General features: G+C 53.7%; 1 protein-coding gene across 6 annotated transcripts in view; it reads right to left on the reverse strand.

Annotated features, from left to right (window-relative positions):
* Positions 1–14445, reverse strand: part of NTM (neurotrimin) — an 820661-nt gene that overhangs the window by 262771 nt on the left and 543445 nt on the right. The gene's annotated exons all lie outside the window — the stretch shown is intronic.

Below are 14445 nucleotides of genomic sequence, written 5' to 3' on the forward strand. Positions count from 1 at the left end.
CCCGTCCGGGGTCAGCCCTGCTATTAAGAACTTGACATTCACAGGCTCTTGGTCCACACGACAGTCCTGCAGGGAGGGGTTCCCATATTCAGCAAACGGATGGAAAACGAAGGCACGGAAAGATTCAAATACTGATAAGAAAATGAAAAATACATACGTAAGTCTTGCCCCAAGAGGCCCGTCCAGGAAGTGGTCGGTGTCAGGGCTGGAGTTTAACCTCCCGTCTGCCTGAGACCACAGCCCACGCTCTTTCCACGGGGCCCCGCCCCCGCCCCGCGGGGTCCAGGGCAAGGGGGACAAATGGCAGCCCCGCGCCCTGCTGATTCCCACTCAGTCCACTGAGCTGCGCACGCTCGCCTCCCATGGCTGAGGGCCGACACCCAGGGCTGGGGCCCCCATGTCCTCCTTCCAAACCCTAAGGCCGATTCTAAACTCCAAGCTCGGTCAGCTCAGCGCTTCCTTCCCTGCTCCGTATATTCCATCCCTTCTTTTCCGTCCCTTCCATCCCGCCGAACTCCCACCAGGGTTATCCCCACCACCCAACTCACACCTTTGCACAACACATGCAGAGCTTTTTTTTTTTTTTTTTTTTAAAAAAAGCCATGCCCTCCTTCTGCCTCCGCCAGGGAGTGAGACTGAGTGCTTTAGCTGACCTAGGATCCAGATCCAGCGCGGCTGAACCAGACCCTTAACACTGCGCATCGTGACGGGCCCCAAGTTTGTAAAACTGGATACATGCACCAACCCCCACCCCCAACATTTACAAAGTGAGTGCATATCAGGCCAGAGGATTATTCCCTCACAAAAGGATTCACCACAGCCTTCCTTAAATAGGAAGCTTCTCTGATGCGCTTCTGATATGACCTGGCTTTTCCCCCAGGGGTAGACTCTTTGCATAAATAGAGCAAAGCAGATGCAGAGCTGGGAGGCGTCAGAAGTGTCTGCAGACCTCACACCCTGGGCAGTTCCTGGAGGGCTTGGCTGCCCCGGCCCCACACCCCTGGCGCTTCCTAACTAGGCAGGAGTCCGGCCCCCGACGTCCTCCTGGCTGCTCCCGCCCCGCCTGGCGTCGCCTGGCGTCTGGCTCCCGGCTCCCTGCGCTCACAGCGATCGTGGTACGAATGGCCCTGTCCCCTTGTTCCCATTTCACCGAGCTGCCCTCCGGGTGCGGGGCCTCAGAGGGACGCAGGCACCTCCATTCCTCGCTCCTTTTCACATCAGACGTAGAGTCTAAGCGGCAGGAATGGTCAGGTCCTGCTGAAACAACAAACCTCTGGAAGGGCTCAGTGGCTTCCAACAGCACACGGTTATCTGTCCTCACACCAGACGGCCATCACAGGGCAGTGGGTGCGAGGTGGGCCGGCGGGCTCCTTTCCTCCTCTCACCCGGCACCCAGGCCGGAGGACCCGCCACCATCTGGAAAGCCACCGCTGCCACGACGGAGGAAGGAGAGCTCGGGGAGCCCACCCGCGGGGGGCGTCAGGCACCTCCGCCTGCCGCTCTCGGGCCGGGACCCGTGGCACGAGCTCCCGGCAGGAGGGGACGCGCCGTCCTCCCGCCGGAAGTGACCAGGGCGCAGACAGCCCCAGACACACAGCGAGTGTCGCCGACAGCCGCCGGGGCCCCCGGCGGAGCCCCCAGGCTCTTCTATGGCCACGGAGGACAAGACGCCCCAGACCCGGGGCCCTGGGGAACAGCCGCGCGCAGACGAGGGTTGTGGAGAAGCCGGGCGCCGTCGGTTCCGTGGGAGACGGCGCCCCAGCCCACCCCGACCGCGTCAGCCCCTTCAGCCCCGTCCCCGGAGGAAGTGACTGCAGGGCTGTCCTCCGGCGCCTCCAGGCCGCTCCTCACGAGACAGAGCAGGTCGCACGCGCCTGCGGAGCTCCCCAGCCCCGCAGACGGTCCTCGGGCCTGTGATAAGGTGCTTGCAGCAGAAGCTTCAATCTATTTCAAAGGGAGGCTGTCTTCTCCACACTCTCTTGACTCTGGTTGGTGGAAGTTTTCCTCTTTCTTGGGTAGATTGAAACGTGCTCTACTTCCTAAACTTCCCTTCCTGCCTCCAGCCTTCACGAGGAAGAAAAGACACACTAGCAAGTCAAAGCGCCTCTGTTCGCTCGGGGGCCCTTCCTCTCCCCTCAAGCTTTCTCGCCGTTTTGGGTTGAGGGATGCAGGTGCTGCGTCTCCCTGGGCGACTGGCTTACTTTCAAGCCGGGGAAAGATGGCAGGGTAGGTTCCTGTCCGCTCCTGCACATCCCTGAACGTAACACCCAGCGCTCTTATTAAAACAGGGGTCAGGATGCATGAGCCAAATGGGACGAGGCTTCTGAAAGACGGAAACACCCAACTGAAGACAGGAAAGAAAGGGGCTGCACCTCTGGCCGGAAAATAAGAAAATACCGCAGACACGCCTCACTCAACCGCACGGTGGACGCTAGGAGCTGAAGCACACAGGTGTAGTAACAATCCGTTATTTTCCTTTTCTTTGAAAAAACCATTTAGTGTTTAAAGTTGTTTTACAATTGCTGAGGAAAAGAAGCATTTGTTTTCTTTAGGGAAACAAGAAGGCTTTGAGTGAGAAAGACCGTTTGTAAACCTAGATCGTTAATAACGTAGCTAAGGGTCAGCGCAAGTGCAACAGGTGGGGGGCAAGGTCTGAGCCCCTCTCCCCGCTTTAAAAGGGGAAAAGGCAAGGGAGTGTGAAAACAACAACAACACAGTGGCCTTGCTGGACCGCAGAAAAGGCAAGTGAAGAGGAGCTTCTCTGACCCGCCGTGTGCCAGGAATAGAGCACACGGTCACTCGTGTAACACACACAACGCGGGTGTGAGAGCTCGCTCCCACGCCCGCCCTGCCTCCCGACACTCACTCACTCGCTCATTCATGCTGAACAATCAGGGAGGTCCCTCCTCTGCCTGGCACTGTCATGGGGCAGACGACAAAGAGAAAGCAGAGGTACTGCCCTCAAGTTGTCCCCCGCCTGGTGAGGAGCTGGGCTAGAAGCGGGGACCGCGGGGGAGGGGCCGGGCTAGAACGCGGGGGCCGCAGGTGGGGAAGCTGAGGCTCAGAGGGATGCGTCTTACCTCAAACGTGTTTTGAGACACTAATAGGTCAAGAGAAGATTCAAGGGGTCTTTCTGACACCCTTTGAACCCACATGACCCAAATCTGGCTGGCTGTCAGTCTGCTGGTGGCATTCCATCCCCAGATGTGCAGAATCTCCCGGTTTGGGGCCCAGGAACCAGTGTGTTTTGAAAACTCCCTGGGTGACCCTGATGGAAGGGCCAGCCACACCAGTGCTATCCCCACAGTTTCACCCCTGCTTCTTCAGCCCGGACACCGTCCAAGTCATCATCTGTAGTACGGCCACATCAAAAACAAAACAAAACAAAAAATACAAAATAAAAAACAAACAAACAAAGCCCCCAAAAACTTACGTCTGTTTCTCCCAAGTATCCTGCAGTCAGTCTGGGCGGGAAGGTACAAAACTAACAGTTTTCCAGGATGGGTTCATCCGTACATCACCCGCTCTAAATGTAACTATAAAAACCGTCTCCATTTCAGACCTTAAATTTCTCTCCATGCTGCTCAGAGGACAGTCAATAATGTCATTACTTAAAAGTCCCCAAAGAGAGTGGTCCTTTTATCTTACCATCCACAGCTACTTGAAAGCTGATTCAATCTCCAGGGTAGCCTGGACTTCACAGACCCTGAATGATTGTGATGCTACCACAGATACGCCCATGTTCCAGCCGATACGGTGCACTCGTGTGTGTGTGTGTGTGTGTGTGTGTGTGTGCGCGCGCCTGCGCCTGCGTGGGTAAAACTTCTTTGGAGCCCAAATATAATGAGATTCATTGTAGCCTGTTTCAGAGGACACCAGTCGAGGGGAAGCAGGTCTCCACACTGACAATAAAGTAGCACAAAGACAAGTGACATCCATGGTGAGGTGAGGACGTTAACTGCCCAAGGCAGGAGGGACCGTCAAAGATGAATCCTAGGACCGAACCGTGTATCCACCCAGGGATCTGGCCACGAGGAAGAAACGGAAGTCAAAACCACTGTTTTTTACTTAATGAATGAGACACATTTTGGGGATAGATTTAATGAGATTAAAAGGAAGAAGAGGATTCAAAGCAGTTCGGAATGGTGTCTGTATTTTGAACACACGCATGTGCCTTCTAAGAGAATAGTTCAGAGAGGAGGGGCAGGGTGAAGTGGACATCCAGTCTGTCTTCTGCCACCATCCCTGCCCCACACCCACCAAAGCCCACACACACAAGTCCTCTCTCTCCTTCCCTCCTCTGTAATTCCCCTCGGTGTAAACATTCTAAATTATTTATATCTCGATTGAAGGCATCTTTTAGTCTGACTGGGACTCGAGTAATCAAAATATAATTGTGCTATAGATATGCTAACACCTTATGCTAACATTTGATTAAGGAGACTATTAGCCCTGAAAAATGAGGGAAAGAGCTCTGAGCCACCCAAGGGCTAAAGGATGCTCTGGAACAAGCTTACACGAGAACCTTGAGCTCAGAGACAATCCGTGCGCTGAGGGAAAGCCACACCGTACACAGGAAACATCGCAGTGCAGCCGGCTCTGCAGGCGGGAGAGCTGGGAAGGAGCTTGCTTGCCGGGTGCGCGGATTCATCTAAAGACTTTACAAGTGTGAAATGTACTTATCCCCCAACTGGATGAGATTGTTAGTAGCGCTGTCCTCATTGTCCATATGAGTTAATATGGACGCAGAAAGTTATAAACTCGCCCAAGATCACAGAGAAAGGAAGTGGTAGGACTTGGGTCCACACCCCAGCAACCAGCTGCCTTCAAACTGAATAGAGATGCTGTAGAGAAATGATTCAGAAGAACCATGGGTATTAAGAGGGGGTAAAAAAGGAGAGAAAAAAATGTAAGACTGTGAACCCTAATGGTAGACAGTTATGCAAGCAATGAGCAGAAGCAGCCCAGCCTTGGCAAGAAACACAAAGGCACCGCTTCATTTTTCTGCATGCTGTTTACGGAGTATTAATTGAATCCCCTTAGAAGAAATTGATACAGTAGGGTTTATCTTGGACCATTGCCACTCAAAACTCACATTCTTATCCTCTTTGACCAAAATTCCCCCCATGATATCCTTCTAATTCAGTTGCTTATCAGTAAACTCCCATTCCTGAATTCCCATTAAAAGATAGGATATCTTGCTATAGTAATGTTCCAGATAACTGAAGAATTATTAAACGTGATGGGTTTTGTACAATAAAGGTGCCAGAAACAGTCCACAAGAGAAATCGACCAATCCTATGTCACTTCCCTACTCAGACCTTCAGGGTTGACTCCCTGCTGCCAAAGGGAAAAAAATCCAACCCCTTCACTCCGACAGCTGAGACCCCCCGCCACGGTCTGAAGGCAGCACGCCACCAGGCTGTGACCATGCACCGCCACCAGCTCTCCTCCCGGCAAGTCTAGCTGCCTCACTCTAAGTTAGGCCTGGATTTTCCTGCTGTTACGCTTTCAGTCAAGTCTTTCTACCCATCAAGGCTCCCCCTTCCAAAACCTTCCCCATCCTTCCGGGTTCAGTTTAAGGTCCTTCCTGGACCACCTCCGTCTGTCATTCTCTCTCCTTTACCTCCATAACGGTCCTTAACATCACTTGACAATCACTCATGTATGACCTTGTCATCTCACTTTCCATTGATGTCTGATGCGTGTGCGTGCATGGGTGAAGCTATCGTCAGCTTTTTTATCTGTTTACGCCCTGTCTGCAACAACATGCCCATCCTTGGGAGGCTGGTACTAAGATACATCTTTCTACCATCATTGCACCTCTGCCACACCGGGCACATGACTTTGTGCACAGCGGGCACTCAGTAAGTGTTCGCTAAGTGGGAGGAACACGTAATGGCCCGCACTGATACGGGAACACACAACGCTGTTTTTTGTCTCTAGTAGCCTAAATTCATGGTTTGTGTCTTGCAACACACATACCGCTCAGAATCTGATCCTTGACGTCCCCTCCTGCCTCGTGCTTGCTCAGGGCTCCCCTCCCCGGTCCTTCAGCAGAGAAGTACCAACACCCCCTCCACACACACACACACACACACACACCGCTTCACGTTTCCGGGTGTTTCCTGTGCTGCTTCCTCTACCTGGAATGCCCTTTCCTCATTCTTTCCTCTTGAGGAAAGTCCAGGTAAGATCAAACACCTCCAGAAAGTCGCTGCTTCCTCCCACCTCCTCCTTCTGCGTCACTGCAATGTCCGCAATACTTAGCCAGTAACCGATGGCATTTGCTTCCGGCCCTGTTTGTTTACGACGCGCAGGAAGACAGAACTGTTCCTTATCGCCACGTCCCCGGGTACGAGCATGGAACCCAGAACACAGCCTGTGCTTTGTGTGCTGAAGGAGCGAACGAATACATGACGGCGTATGGACTGAAGACCGAAGCTCTTTTATGGCTTTGGGAGGAGTCTGCCATTAGCCCAGCGGACAGTGAGATGAAATTATGCCACACGACGGCACACAGAGGCACGCTCACGTGAAAAATGTGCTTCCATGCGTTCACCCCAAATGCTCTCCACATTCAAGTCCTGACCCCCTGTAATGTACTGGGCTGCTGAACCCCCGGGGGAGCCCTGTATGGGAAATAACCTGGAGCATCGTCCACAGGAAGAACAGCATTGGAATAAGGAGGCGGCAGGGGGTGGGGTGGGGGGACAACGTTGAGAGATGAGCGTTTGCAAAGACAGAGAGTTGATGATATGGAAATCCTTTGGCGGCACAGAATCCCCTCCACGTCTGACAAAGGGATGTCGGATATGTTCCTGTCTTTCAGAGGAAGCTGCGGGGACAAGGCAGTAAGCCTGGCACCGGAATCAGGTCCTGGAGGAGGACACAGAAGGGGAGGTGGGGGTGAGGGCGGTGCCCGGCGAGGCGCAGGCTGCCTTCCCTGAAACAGGGGGTCCGCTGCAGGGCTCACCTCGAGACCACAGACGCGCCCCCCAGAGCTGCTCTGGCTCCTGGTTCCCTCGGAGCCTTAGGCGAGACCTGTTAAGCCAGGTGGAGAGGAAAAAGGGGGGGAAAATTGCTGGGTTAAAAATCACTAGCATGGAGAACGGGGAGGAGGAGGAGAAGAAGGGAGAAGTCAACCATGAAGAAGAAGACGGGAAACACAACCAGGGACACAGAAAGCTGTCAACTCTCCCCAAACCGCAGCAAAGCAGAGGAGAGAGAGTGTCTCTTTAATGAATGCTTTGATCAGCCACAGTTGATATAATAATTATACAAAACTAGAGCGAGACAGAAATAAGACGTGTTCTTCTCTCACGTAGCCTGTAACCTTTGTGATTGGTTCATTTATTTAAGGAAAGATTAAGTCCCTTCAAAACAGAGGCAACGTCAGAAGATGGCCCGCTTTCTCCGGCGACTTATGCGGGGACTTGGCAGCAACAGCTTCGTCCCTTTCCCTCCCTGCCTTTGACGGGCCGACCCGCCAGCCCGTGACCCTGCAGGGAAAGTCCCGGTGGCGGAGCGTCCCTCACGTGCGTCTTGGTCTCCTTCCTCCGGCTACCCCGCTGCCTGGCGGCGGCCCCGTCATTCCTTCCCCACCCCAGCCTGCACCCTGCCTCCCCCACCGGTCTGCACTTAGTGGGACATTTCCTGGGTAATGGGATACCTCGAGCTGCAGGAGGCACTGACTTGGCTAACCTCCAGAGAAGGAGGAGTAACCATCATTCTTTTTTCAAAACGATGCTCCCACAAGCACGTGCTCTTTGGAAATAGCAGGGGAGAGAGCAGGTTGCCACGGGAACGGAGGCGGCCGGCCACACAAACAGGAGGAGTGCAGGTCTCCCGAGGGGGCGTGGGCACAGCCTCCTTGCTGCTGCCACTGGCGGGGCCTCTCCTGGAAGCGTTCTTTGCCTGAAAAGGAAGAGGCGCAAAGAGGTGAAGGGTTAGTCCCTTCCTTCCCAACACCCAGTTGAAGAGTCTGACGGAGTCTCCGGTTGTTAGACGGGCAATATGCTGGACCAAAAGCTAATGAAAAACGCATAATGGCACAAAGCAAACAGCATCCCATAGTGCCCACTGCCACCTGGTTCTCTGCCAGGTTCAAGCAGAGGAAAACTGGGAAGGGTCCAGGGAATGGCACTCCACTCCCACAGACCGCGGCAGGCGGGCGCATCGAGGACCACAGGTAGGAGAAGTGTTAGGGCCGCAGCCGGGTGGGGGTGGGGGGCGGGGGGGCGTGTGGGGACAGGGGCTGCCAGGGGCTCTGCAGGGAGAAAGCAGGCTACGCTCAGCAGGCCTGTCCTGGCCATGCTGCTGGACAGAGTCTGAGATCATGTCTCTTTAACTTCAACTGACTTGAAAATAAATCAGTCCACTTTAAAACAATCAGGTTTATGGAAATAAAAGTCAACCAGCTATCTAGTAAAATGCATAAAGCAGTTGGTTGATCATCCAGGGTTCCCTTTGCCAGGGACGGCTTTGCAGAACAGTGGCGGGCCCGAGAGGGCTGCCCGAGCACGGCCGGCCCACCAGGTGGGCCGGGGCGGCCACAGGGAATGCGGCAGAGCTGGAAGCCTTCCCCCTGCCACATGCCCGGCACTGATTTATCGGGACTGGAACAATTTGTCTAAAGCTGTAATTTTAACTACCTCCGTGCTGAGCAGCCAATCCGAGGGCTCCCTCCACGCAGCTTTTACGAGTCCCCATAAAAGCAGCAAAATGAAAACTCAGGGGCCCTTAAAATATACGCCAAGGGTTTCTGCAGTGCGATCGGAGGCTTTTATGACTCCTGTCAGGACTTTTATGACCCCGTAAAACCAGGCAGCAGCCTGGCCTGAGATGAAAAGTGGCCCCACCGTCTTAAAGTCTAAATGGTCTGTGCATTTACAAGGCCTGGAGGAAAGACAGAGGAAACCCTGCTGAGGGCTTGAGCTCAGGCGGTGAGGGGGGAGGGGAGGGTGGGGGGAGGGCGGGGGAGGGTGGGGGAGAGGTGGGGGTGAGGAGGGGAGGGATGGAGGATGAGGGTGGGGGAGGGATGAGGGAGTGAGGGCGGGGGAGGGATAGGGGAGGGGAGTAGGAGGAAGGGGTGGGAAACGCATGTACCCGTGGCCCCAGTGTCCTCAGCCTCAGAGCCCCAAAATGCCAAATCCCAGGACTAGTCCCCCAACAGTGGGAGCTGAGGTTCCAGAGACAGAGGCACAACTAACAGGGGCTGAGAAAGAAGGTGCCGTCATGGGAAGGATAAAAAATGCAGCTGCCAGGGAACCCGGAGTTCCAAAGCACTGATTCAAGGACATCTTCCCATTATTATGACACCTGTGTTACAGAAAGAAAGAAAGAAACAGAGAAAGAGAGAGAGGAAAAGAGCAGGGGCCAGAAACCCAGCTCAGGGCCCTGGAAGCGGGCCGGGCAGCTCAGAGGAGCTTGTTGGTGAGAACACCATCCCCCGGGAGAGCACGCTTGGTGCCCGCAGTCACCCAGACCTGGGAGCCAGGCGCTGGGTTCTCCTGGTCCCCACGAAGAGCCAGGGTCGTCCTGCAGGAGCCAGGGACGGACGGGCCGGAGGGCTGCAGGGTGGGAGGTGCTACAGGAAGAACAGGGCGAGTGGGGGGACGGACGCCCCCAGGGGCCCCCTCTGGCCCTCGGGCGTCCACACGCAGGGTGTGAGGGAGGCAGCAGAAGAGCTGGATGCTGACCTTGGGCCTCCGGGGACATCCCTGGAAACAGGCCAGGGCGGGCTGCAATGCCTCTGGCATTGTCCGACCCAGCTGTAAAGCCCCAGACCCCCCCCCCCACGTGACCCTGGAGCAGTCCTTAGTCTTTCTGGCCCCCCTTTTCCGCGTCTGTACAGGGGAGATGGACAGCCGCCTCACGGGCTCGCTGCAAGGAGCAGAGGAGGCAAAGGGTGTGAGCAGCCTCCTAACTGGTGGACAGGAGTGAGCGGTGTCAGAGGAGGGGGTGCTTCTGCTCGAGGGGACCCAGCAGCGGCGACGGATGTCAAGGGGAGCACCTGCGGCGTGGAGAGCGCCAGGTCCTTGTAGGACGGGTGCGCGTGAAGTCACTGGCCCCACCAGTGTGCGGGCGCTGCGCTGGGCGTGGAGGATGCCGGGCGGGGGGCCCGGGGGACGACGGTCTGTGAGACCTCCAAGGTGGCTGCACTTCCTGCCAGGGCCCTTGGCCTCATCTAGTCCACTCCCCCGAGAGGGGCCAGAGTGGCCGTCACAAGCACAAGCCGTGTCAGCACCCCTTCTAACGCCGTAGGTGTTTGCTGCAGCCCATCAGAGTCCAAATTCCCTGATGCTGTCCTGTGACGGGATCTGGCCCCTGCCGGGGTCCAGCCAGGAGCATCCCGCAGCCTTGGCCATTCTGGCCGTTGTCTCCATCCACACGTCCGTCTACCTCACACCCAGGACCTGGGACAGCGCCATTGTCCTCCCTCAACTTTCCCGACTGACTCCCCCTCAGCCACCGCGGCCTCAGCCTAGACGTGGTTTCCTCTGAGTGGCCTCCCTGCCCCGGCGCCCGGTGCCACTGCATCACCCGGACGAACTGGACGCACAGCGGACTCTCCCATCCCTCCAGGCACCTTCACTTTTGTCATCCACACCAGAATGTCAGCCCCATTAGAGCCTGGCACTGTTGTCACAGGACCTGGCTCAGTGCCTGGAAGATGGTACAAAGAATTAAATTCTGTTACCGGGCTGCAGCCCTGGACTGGAGGCAGATTCAGAAGGTGCCGCATGACCGGCTAAGTTGTTTAGATGGTCACCACCGGTGGCCGCACCGGCTTAAAGATGGCGGCCATGCCGGGAGGAGGGTGCCCCAGAGGACGGGGCATCAGCTAACTTCAGTGAAGCAGGGACAAGACAAGAGCCTGACCCACCAGAGCGGCAGTGCAAATGCAGCTGGGAGATGAAAGTCATTCAAAAACAAACTCAGCGGGCCACAGGGAAGGAAGAGGAGGGAGGGGTCTAGGATGACCCAGGTATCTGGCCCGGTGACCAGCTGGATAAGGGGGTTAGAAAGGAAGAACTCAGAATATGAAGCTGGAAATAGAGTCCAGTTCGGGGCCCTGTTAAATACAAAGTGCGTGTGAGACAGACATTCAGGTAGAAATACCCTGCAGGCGGCTAGAGATTAGATCTGGTATCCAGGAAAGGCCAGAAACATAAATTGGGGAATTAGTGGCCCAAAGGCTAAAATCGCTGAAGTGGAAGGAGAGAGTCCTTGGCGTCTGCAGAGCCAGAGGAGACCAGCGGGTTTATGATAAAACTCTGAAAAATATGAGCATTTCAAAAGCCAGAGGAGTTGCTGCCTTTCTTGACAAACTTCTGGCCAGCACACCCGCCCACATTAGCTGGCCTTGTTTCTGGACACTTCCTAATGATATTACTCATTTCTGCACCAGCAAATTTAATAAATATGCTAATTTAATATAATTTTATTGAGTGCCTACTTAGTTAAGGGGTTGGATTTCCCTCCTGGGGCCCCCGTAATACTCTACGTATCTCCATCGGAGCTTATCACTTTCTCGTATAATCTTTTTATTTGACTTTTCATTAAATTATAAGCTCCTTGAGTCAAAAATTATGTATTTCAGGACTCCGGGTCCTGCCTACAGAATGTTTACTCAGTGAACGCATGAATGAAGCGCACCATCAGGCGGGGACGGGAGACGTGTGAGAGTAACGTTAAAGAACAAAACCGCTGCCCTCAAGGTCCTCGCCGACCTGCTACTGACCAGACCCAGTGGACATCCCGGGCGCTGACAATTCGGCTGATGTCATATGCCTGCTTTTTAAGGACCCCAGCTTCTGCTGATTCATATTCTATTTCTATTCATGTGTCTCTTTCATGGGCTGCTCTTCCTTCTCAACCCCCCTTATTTTGTAATGTCCCCAAAACTCATGGACTTATCCATCCTGGATTTCATCCACCCGAGGCAATGTGCACACAGGGGCTTTGTCCGTCATTTGCAGACACTGATTACAAGAGCATCAGGTTGAGCGCAGGACTCACGGATACGCAGCCCCTTGCTGGCCTTGCGCTGCTGGAGGCACAAAACGTCTACACTCAGCTCACCGTCTTCCACCCCAAGTCCTGGTTCTCCTCCTCCACCACCTAAGGACCTCATTCCCCAGGCCCAAATAGGGGAGTTGCTCTGGGTGGACTCCTTGCCTCCCAGGAGTGACGGAGGCCAAGTTCTACCTGCTGACCATGCCTCCTCTCTGTTGCATCACTCCTGCCTTGGCTGAGAGCTCCTCTCCCTCCTGGACGAACGTGTCAGTCTCCTAAAAAGTCACTCCACTGTCACCTTCTCCTTCCCAAACTACTTGCCAGGGTAGGTGTCCTGTGACGCAAGTCTACCCCCTAGCCTTTCCTTCCCCTGAGGGCTCCTCTCCAGTTTGAGATAAAGCAAAAATTCCTTATAATGATTGCCACTCCAGCTGGGCATTAGAATCAATCACTGAACTTCTAAAATGCCGGTCCCTAGACTCCCACCTCAGATCTGCTGAATCAGAATGTCGAGCAGGTAAACCCCAGAAATACCCTGGTGTATGATGTGTCCACAACTCCAGAAGCCATCACGAAGTCCCATGTCAGTGTACTGCGGTTTGAGAGCCACTTATGTAACAGGCATTTCTGGTAAAATCCCCAGTCTCTCTCCCTGGGAGTCTCCGATGCGACCACTCCCCTGTGGTCTCATGGTCACAGAAGCAACGGTCACACAACACGAGCTGCCTTCAAGCCGCAGTCCACCTGGTACAAGGGCAAGCACCAGGCTCAAGTTGACCAAACCCACTTCCCTTCAAAGAGAAATTGCAAGTGACCCAGAGGGGCACGCAGTCTCTCCACATGTCGGGCATGCACGATGTAAGACCCTGGATCACGGACTTACCCTCTGTGGCCACGACGTGCACTGGAAAAGCAGATGAGCGATTCTGAGAATGAGGACAATAAAAAAAAACCCACAAAGAGAACAGCAGAATTGAGGCCCTTGGTAGCGTTCCTGTCCTCAGTCTATTCTTGAAGCCAAGCTCCAGCCCACCATGCGCTCCAGAGGAGCATCAGGATTTTTAAGTAAGTTTCCTTCCTGCCTAAGCTGGAATGAGTTGGTTTCTGTACCTAAGTCCAAAACCACACAGGTTAATAAACATGAACTCCAAGAGCTTCATGAGTCTGACTTCTGTCTTTCCTGTCCACCATCGGCCGCACCTTTCCTTCTCTTCCCAAACTCCCTCCATGTCCACCACTTCTCCAACGGCCTCCCTTCTTTGTCTGGGGAGTCAGTCTCCTCATCCATGCAGATTCACTTCAAGGACCAACCATCTCCTTAGAAACCCTTACCAGGACATTTAAATCTAGAAAAGTGATTTTTCTCCTGTATCCTAAAACAGCTTGGGTCATGTCTGGCAAAGCCTTTGTCACACGGCATTAGACTTGTGTGCTTTTGCCAATGGACTCGAAGATGAAACTTACAACCTTGGCTTTCTGTCATTTACCACAGCTCCTGACACACAGAATGGCCTCATGTAATGTTTATTAAATGAAGGGCCGAACTACTTTAATTAATGAATCACCTGTTAATTAGCGACTAATCAGAAGAGGGTGCCCAATGAAGTAAAGGTCAGAAAAGTGACTGTCTACGGCCAGTGATGACTCAGCACCTGACTTCCAAGCCAGACCCTCTTGCCGCAGAACTACTTACTATGCAACGTAGGACAGCCATGCAACACAGGGCATGGTTCTTTCCTCCTGTCTTAGGGGAAAAAAAGCAGGTCAGATGGAAAAGGGCTCTTTTAAACCCCACTTCCAGAGCACCTCCCCAAGATCGTATAACTCACCTCTTCACCAAGGACTCCTTGGCATCTGGAAACTGCATCTCCTCTGTGGTACGTACATGCTGCGGTCCTAAATGCTTCACAAACATGAAGCTGGCCCAGTGAGTCACTGGGCCCATTTATTGTGCGGTGATTGGTTTTCCTTGTCCCTGAAATCAATGTTCTTGCTCAGGTCAGACAGACTGCGCGTCAGACCTATAGAACGTGTAGAATGTGATTTAGCAGGTAACTGGGTTTAGAAGCCCCCACTTGCCCACACTCTAAAATCAAAGAAATAGTCCTTTTTTTTTTTTTTTTTTTTAGTAAAGCGTGTTGGGGAAAATATTTTATAGAGCTCAGTCCCTGCCTCACAGGAGATGAAAACACGGCCCTTCACTAGCTCAGACAAAACCCTCCATGCTACATTAGGCTGGATAGCAAATTTTGTACTTGCAAGCTTTTATCAAAACTGTACATCTGAACTCTTAATAATGCAGGAAGGTAGATTACATTTCTCCTCTCTTTTCAGGGTCACATCAACAGAATCAGAACTAATTCCTGATTTGAAACTCAGCAGTTTTAGCAGCATCTGTAAGACTCTTTTGTTAAGATCTCACAG

This window comes from Camelus ferus, chromosome 33, assembly GCF_009834535.1.
Source record: "Camelus ferus isolate YT-003-E chromosome 33, BCGSAC_Cfer_1.0, whole genome shotgun sequence".
Classification (NCBI taxonomy): Eukaryota; Metazoa; Chordata; class Mammalia; order Artiodactyla; family Camelidae; genus Camelus; species Camelus ferus.